Source organism: Ursus maritimus (assembly GCF_017311325.1).
Source record: "Ursus maritimus isolate PB19 chromosome X unlocalized genomic scaffold, ASM1731132v1 scaffold_X1, whole genome shotgun sequence".
NCBI classification, from domain to species: domain Eukaryota; kingdom Metazoa; phylum Chordata; class Mammalia; order Carnivora; family Ursidae; genus Ursus; species Ursus maritimus.
The window spans coordinates 73,910,399-73,918,187 of NW_024423319.1; the positions used below are offsets into that span (position 1 = coordinate 73,910,399).

At 49.7% G+C, this 7,789-nt stretch overlaps 1 protein-coding gene across 2 annotated transcripts in view; it reads left to right on the plus strand.

The window, feature by feature from the left end:
* Positions 1-7,789, plus strand: part of NHSL2 (NHS like 2) — a 79,181-nt gene that overhangs the window by 993 nt on the left and 70,399 nt on the right. The window lies entirely within an intron of this gene.

Below are 7,789 nucleotides of genomic sequence, written 5' to 3' on the forward strand. Positions count from 1 at the left end.
TGTGTGTGTGTGTGTGTGTGCAATACCAAAGCATGGGGGCGGGGGGAGGGGCCGGAAAGGGATGCCTGTCACTGGTCATCCGTTCGCACAGGTTACTAGCCAGGGACCCAGTACCTTCTAATCCCAGTTCCAGCCCGATCTCCTGGCAGTAGGGTGGAGTAAAGTTCAGAGTCCTGAGGCGCACCAGCCTCCCCTCTCTGGCTTGGGTGAAGAGGATAAGCCTGGATAGGGGAGGCGACGCTGCAGTTGCCCGCCCCTGGAAATGGCCTGGGGACTCTAGTCGCCGCTGCAAAGATAGCCTGTGGATAAGGAGGGACTTTCTAGAGGCCTCTCCGTGGGTTGTCTTGAAAAGGAGTGAGGGGTTGGGGGTCTTTGGACAGGTTGCCTTTCTCGCAGTCACCAGGCAGGTCCCCTTGGGCAGACAAGGGCAAGCGAGAGCTGGCTTCCCTCTTCTAAGGAGGAGGAGGGGGAAAGAGGCCCTCCCCTCCCCCCTCCCCCTGGGATGCAGGCCCGGCCCCACCCTGCAGTGGGCTCCCTCCTCCCGCCTCCACAGCTACCTCCCTGGCACCCCATCTCTTTCCCTCCTGCTGGGCTCCCCGCTTCCCCTCCTGCCCCTCTGAAGCCATTGTCCACGCTGTGACCAGAGCACAACTTTATGAAATGGACCCGGCTGCTCCAGATCCTCCCATGGCTGCCCACTGTCCACTGGGAAAAGCGCAGATTTCTCCCTCTTCTCTTCTGCTTCCTTGCTACTCTCTAAAAACAGAGCAGAGATAATATCGTTTCTCACTAACAGCTCTGACATTTCATAAATCTCTGCCCCAGACAACTGGAAAGGGCTATATTTAAACTTCTGCCTTGTAGCTTTTAATGGAGGGACTTGCTTCAGGCGCTCCCTTCCAACGCCACGGGAGACCAGAACATTCTCTTTGTTCTCTGCAGGCCAGAGCCGGCCTCTGCCTTCAGCAGGAACATGCAGGCTGCTTGGCCAGCTGGCCCGCCTCAGAACACCCACCCTCCTCTCTCTCTCCAGGTGAAGGAGGTCCCCGTTCTACCCCCTGGAGGGTGCCCCCTCGCCTTTCTTGTCTGCAAACACTTGAAAGACTCCTTATGAGTCCCGTAGCCGCAGAAGTGGGACAGCTGGTGAGCACAAGAACAGGACGGAGGACAGGGCCAGGAGGTGTGGGCCAGGCTAGGGGAGAGAGAGCCGGGAGAAAAGAACAGGCGTCGGCAGGGGTCTAGCTGTGGCCGTCAGAGGGGGCGAGGAAGTCATGCTAAGTAACGTGCCGGCCCTGTCCGCAAAGCTTTGCGCGTCTTGCCTCGGGTGACCCTGGCAGCAAACCTAGGAGGCAGGTGCTGTCCTTACCCACGTCGTATGCCACTGAGGAGACGGGGTCAGGGCAGTTGGGCGACTTAGCCAAAGTCCCACACAGCTTGAAAGCAACAGAAGCTCAAGCTCTGCTCTGAGCTGTGGAGCCCAGCCCAGTAGATGAGGTGCTCCGATGGTCCCGGGGGGCTGCTTCCCACCTCGGCTTCCATATTCTGCTCTCTTGCGCCTTGCGGACGGCAGCTCCCGGGACCAGTCCCCTTAAACAAGGAGCCGTCCGGTTCTTTTCCCTCCGTCTGCCCCCCCCCCGACACCCAGGGTCGTGCCCGGGTGACAGCCCCACCCTTGCCGTGGTCTCTCCCACAATGGGGGAATGACAGTCCCCGGGGGCGCTGGCTGGGAAGCTTTCCCTGGGCCGCCGAAGGGGCAGCTCCGCCGCAGTGACCGCTCCAGAGCCAATGAGAGGTAATAGAGTAGTAATGACAGCCACGTTTGTAGGGCACTTTATTGTTTACCAACTGCTTTCCTAGTCAGCAGCCTCGTCGGGAAGGGAACTCCAAGGTGATCTTAACGGTACACAGTACAGCTTTAAAGAACATTTAAGTACGTGGTGAGAAAATGATTCACGCGCCCTTCTCTTTCTAGCTTTCTGATTACATCAAAGAGAAGGTCTCAGCGTGGTGCTATTCTTCCACCTCTGTAATGCGTGCTAATCTCCTTTTGGAACAGAGCTGGAGGGGCCTCAGGCTCGAAGCCACTGACAGGCAGTGATATCCACCTAGGATTTAATGACTCCGGTTTCCACCGTATTTATTTTACAGTGACTTTCTCTCTGGGGCAAGTGAAACTCCTTCTGTGTTGGTGTTTGGTTGCCAGAGACAATTTCCTTTCGTAGAAATTTATTTAAGCAAAAGACGTTGCTGTCGAGAAAAAGATGAAGTGAATCATGTATAGAACCGGTGGTGGCCAGATAAGGCAAAGCTCGTCCAGGTGGTACCCACGTGGCAGAAGCTTGGGCACCATTGGAACGTGGCAGTCGATCAGCACCCAGTTCCTCGGCCTGGCCTCTAAGGCCCTGCAGGGTCTGCCCCTGCTAGTGTCCCGGACGTCGCTGTCCCTTACTCCCCTCCCTCCCCCACACTATACTCTTCCAAGCCTGCCAGCCTTTGAGCACGCCATGCCCTCTGCAATGCCTCTCCCGCGTCCCTTGTCCTCCCATCAAACACAAACTCATTCTTCAAGACTCCGTGTAAATGGTACGTCCTCTAGGAAGCTGTCCTTTAAGCTAAGCACTAGGTTCATTTCTTTCTCTATTACAGTGTCTCTCCCGTGGCTATAATTATTTGTTTATAGGCCGATCTCTTCTACCCTATTGGTTCCAAGTGATTTTATAAGAAAAACTTAGACGGGGGGTGGGGGAGGCAATAAAAATGGGACTGTGAGTGAGGCCTGTGCACAGTGATTAGGCCTTGGGGACTGTCACAGCTCCTGGGATCACTTGTAATTGAGGATTTCCAGATGCCAAACCAGAGCCTACACAGGCCACAAAGCCTGTCTGGGGACTGCTGCTGGGGGGCTGTGGCAGGTCCCATGTTTTGGGGTGCCTTTAAGATCAACACCTAGGATCTAGGGACGCCTGGGTGGCTCAGTCGGTTAAGGGTCTGACTTCGGCTCAGGTCATATCCCAGGGTCCTGGGATCAAGCCCCATTGTCGGGCTCCCTGATCAGCGGGGAGTCTGTTTCTCCCTCTCTCTCTGCCCCTCCCCCACCCATTCTCCCTCTCTCCCTCTCTCAAATAAATAAATAAATAAAATCTTCGGAAAAACACCCACCTAAGATCTAAACGAAGGAGGCAGTATTGGTTCAAGGGAAAAGTTGAGCTGTGACACTGTCCTAATGACAGCCTCAGCTGATCCCACGAGAAGCTCTGGAACCGGATTGGTCCTTCAGGGTTGTTCTGAGTCCAGGTGGGGAGACCAGGCATTAGATGCAGGCTGCCTCCGGGGAGGGACCATGGCCTTGGGCGAGGCAGCACTCCTCTGAGGAGGTGGCCGGGGAAGGCCAAAGAGGACTGTCAGCCAGCAGCACTCGGTCCTGGGTGAGCCTGGAGAGGGGCATCACTGTGTCTACCACTGGAGCCTCGTCAGCGCCCCTGCTCTGAGGCTTCAGGGCTAGGGAGGTGGGGAGAGGACATCAGTGATTTGGAGGGCACAGTGTGGCTGCCAAGAGTTGGTGACTGGAGGGGCCTACTAAACATTTCTTAAAAGAATGAATGGCTGAGGGGCGCCTGGGTGGCGCAGTCGGTGAAGCATCTGACTCTCAGTGTCAGCTCAGGTCCTGATCTCAGGGTCATGAGATCGAGCCCCGAGATGGGTTTCATGCTCTGCACAGAGTCTTCTTCAGATTCTCTCTCTCCCTCTGCCCTTTCCACTCACACTCTCTCTCCCTCTCTCAAATAAATAAATAAATAAATCTTTAAAAGAAAACAAGGAATAAATGGCTGAGTATGACGTTCTAGGCACTGTGCTTAGAGGCAAGGAGCCAGAGACAAACAAGTCACAGGGAACTTCTGGTAGAACTGGGATAACAGATATGCTAAGAGACTCGTCCAGAACATTGTGGAAAGTGCTACAATGTCTACTACAGACCGAGCGTCCACAGCACTCTGTTCTTGCTTCTCTCGGAGGCCTTACCATAGGACCCTTCTAACAACCCTCTAGGGCGTGATTTATTGTCCTCACTCTACACACGAGACAACTGGGATCCAGGGATTCACTTTAGATGTCACTGCTGGTCAGATCGCCAAGCCAGGCGGGGGCCCTGAATGGTCAGGCTTCTCAGCCCGTGCCCCCTCGCCCCTACACCACCCAGCCCCTCTCAAAGCCACATGCAGTCCTTTGCACTTGGCCAAGTGCTTATTACATACATTTCGCCTTGTCATAGCCCTGTGAGGGAGCGAAATTAAGGTGTCAGAAGAAAGTAGGCTTTTACCTTTATTTTCTTAACCTGCCTGCTATGCTTTCAGAAATAGACACATTCTGATCATATTTATAACAGTGACATTCTTTTTTATTCTGGTTTTCTTTTTTTTCCTACACATTCTTAACCACCTGTGAAATTCTGCCATTACACTCATCTGTTCTTCCATATCTTGTCTCAAAAGTGAGAAAATTGTGATCAAAACCCAGTTAGTTCCTTTTGAGCTGTGAGGGGGGGGAAACGGGTTTTTTTTTTAATTTCAGCCTCACTCAAAAGGGCAAAACAATTGATTTGAAACATTAAAATGTATGAAGCCAAGAATATCTCTGATTTTATGTGTGATTAATACTCTAGGAGAGATTTGGGGGGGGGGTATATAGGTTGAATAAAGGGCCATCTAGAGGCAACTAAAAATTACCCTGGAGGAGCTGGGTCTTGAGAAGGGCAGCTGCCCCTTGTTCCCTCTCCACCCCTAGACTGTACCCTCTCCCCACCCCTGTGTCCACCTTCCTCCTCAAACTCTAGGCCAAGTCTCTTTCTTCTCTTCATTCCCCGCCTAAAAGACTTCTTGTCAACTGTCAGTGCTGGCCCCATTTGAGGTTGTACCAGAAGAATTCTAGCATCTCTCCCAATGAGTTCCATTGTGGTCTGGTCCCAGAGTTCTCCTAAAGCAAAGCTTTTCTCTAGAGTTTCCCCAGCAGAGCTATCACACTGTAGAAACCCAGCAGTGGTTCTATCTTCCAGAGGAGAAAAGTCTCCATGTGTTCCCAGAGAGAATAAAGATGCACACACTTCTGTCCCTGCCCAGTGTGCCTTCGTTTGCCATCACTATCACAGGACTCTAATTAAAATTTCCTCTTTCTTGGGCCTCCTGGGTGGCTCAGTTAAGCGTCTGCCTTCTGCTCAGGTCACGATCCTGGGGTCCTGGGATCGAGTCCCACATTGGGCTCCTTACTCAGCAGGGAGCCTGCCGCTCCCCCTGCTTGTGCTCTCTCTCGCTGACTCTGTCAAATAAATAAAATCTTTAAAAAAAGTCCTTATCTTACAAAAATAAAATCAAATAAAATAAAATTTCCTCTCTCTTTACAACCACCAAAATATGCTGCCCTCAGGGATTAAACAAGGGAGCCCTCATTTCTACTCATTTCCTCGACTTCCTCGTAGAGAGCTTGCAGTAAGCAATGGCGGCCCAAGTGTGGTACAGGGGTCAACTTTATGCTTTAAAGATTAGCAAGATAAATAAATCACTCTTATGAAAGTGTAATTTTCTAAGAGTTAAAAACATGACCCCCATTGAACTATATAGTGATCACTTATCAAAAATTTATTCAACTCATTGATGAGGAAACCAGCATTGTGATAAAGCTGATTCTTAAAAAGATAACAAGAGTTTGGCAGTTCCTCAAGAAGTTAAACGTAGAGGGAGCCTGGGTGGCTCAGTAGGATAAGCACCTGCCTTTGCCTCAGGTCATGATTCCAAGGTCTTGGGATCGAGCCCCACATCAGGCTCCTTGCTCAGAGGGAGTCTGCTTCTCCCTCTCCCTCTGCTCTTCCCCCTTCTCGTTCTCTCTCACTCTTTCTCTCTCTCAAATAAATAAAATCTTTTTTAAAAAATGGGGCGCCTCTGTGGCTCAGTCGGTGAAGCGTCTGCCTTCAGCTCAGGTCATGATCCCAGGGTCCTGGGATCAAGGCCCACGTCTGGCTCCCTGCTCAGCAGGGAGTCTGCTTCTCCCTCTACCCCTCCCCCCTCCTTGTGTGTGCTGTCTCTCTCTCTCAAATAATTTTTTTTTAAAAAAAGAAGTTAAACATGGAATTATCATATGACCCAGCAATTCCTCTTCTAGGTATAGACCCAAAAGAATTGAAAACAGGACTTGGACAGATACTTGTAAATGAATGTTCATAGCAACATTATTCACAATAGCCCAAAAGGCTGAAACTACCCAATGTCCATCTATGGGTGAATGAATACACAAAATACGGTATATCCTGATAATAGAATAGTATTCAGCCATAAAAGGGAGTGAAGTTCTAATCCATGTGACACTATGGTTGAATCTTGAAGACATTCTGCTAAGTGAAAGAAGCCAGACACAAAGAAGAAATGTATGATTCCACTTATGCAAAATATCTAGAACAGGCAAATCAGAGGGACAGCAAGTAAACTGGAAGTTCCCAAGGGCTAGGCGAGAGAGAGAAAATCCGTGCTTCGTGTTTCTATGTGGGGCGATGATAAATTTTGGAAATGGAGGGTTGTACAACTGTGTGACTATAGTTAAGCCACTGAGCTGTACACTTGCAATGATTAAAATGGCGAATCTTATGTTGCACCTAGCTTACCACAATAAAAATAGTTTAAAAAAAGACATGAGAGACCAAAAGATATGAGAGACTTTAAAAGAACGCTGGAATAAGATAAAAATTTTGGATACAAGATTGGGTGTGGCTCTAAGATAATAAAACGCTAACCTTTGTTGCTGCCTTTCCTACTGGACTGAAATAACTTTCATTTCTACGAGACAAAAATCATTCACAACTTGCCAGCCTTCTCCAAGGTAACTTTTTACTTTACAGAGTGGACCGTAGTCAATAGTGAATAGTCGGGCAGCCTCATGGATGATACTCTCATATGTTCTTGAAAGAGTGCTCAGCCATCTTGACAGACTCGTTGTCAAGTTCTCGATCTTTTTTTTAACACCTCAAATAATACATGGCAAACCATGCTCCTATGTGCGTCTCCACGAGAGAATCTTAACTTCACTTGCAACTTAACTTCAAAGCCCGACTCTCATGTGGCATTAATGTCTTGGTGGCATCTTCGGTGTGGCAGCCAGCGAGGGTAGTCCTGGGCCACCCATCAGTCCCCACTTAGTCCATAGTGGCCTATTACCACCAGACGCATCTTTCAAAGCACCACTTTCATTGTGTTCCTCCCACACACAGAATTGAAATGATCCTGATCTAGCCCACACTTCGTAGACTGGCTCATGGAAGCCTCTGGAATCTAGCATGGATAGAGATTCGGAAAGGAGCTTTCAAGTCTCATTGCGCTCAGCTCCAGCCAGGTTGGTCTGTCTCAACTCCTTGCTGTGTCTCAGACCTTTGCTCAGGCAGACAGTCCACCATTTTGTCCCTGGCCCATCTCTTATCCTAATGCGCCTGCTGCCGTTTCCCAAATCTCAGCCATCCATGTTCCACTGTCATAAATTTTGTTTGCTATCTGTACTGGTTTCTTTCTTTCTTTCTTTCTTTCTTTCTTTCTTTCTTTCTTTCTTTCTCTCTTTAGTATCTACTCTTGGGGCGCCTGGGTGGCTCAGTCAGTTAAGCATCCAACTCTTGATTTCAGCTCAGGTCATGATCTCAGGATCCTGGGATCAAGCATCAGGCTGTGCGCTCAGTGCCGAGTCTGCTTATCCCTCTCCCTCTGTTCCTCCCCACCTTCATAAATAAATAAATAAATAAATAAATAAATAAATAAATAAA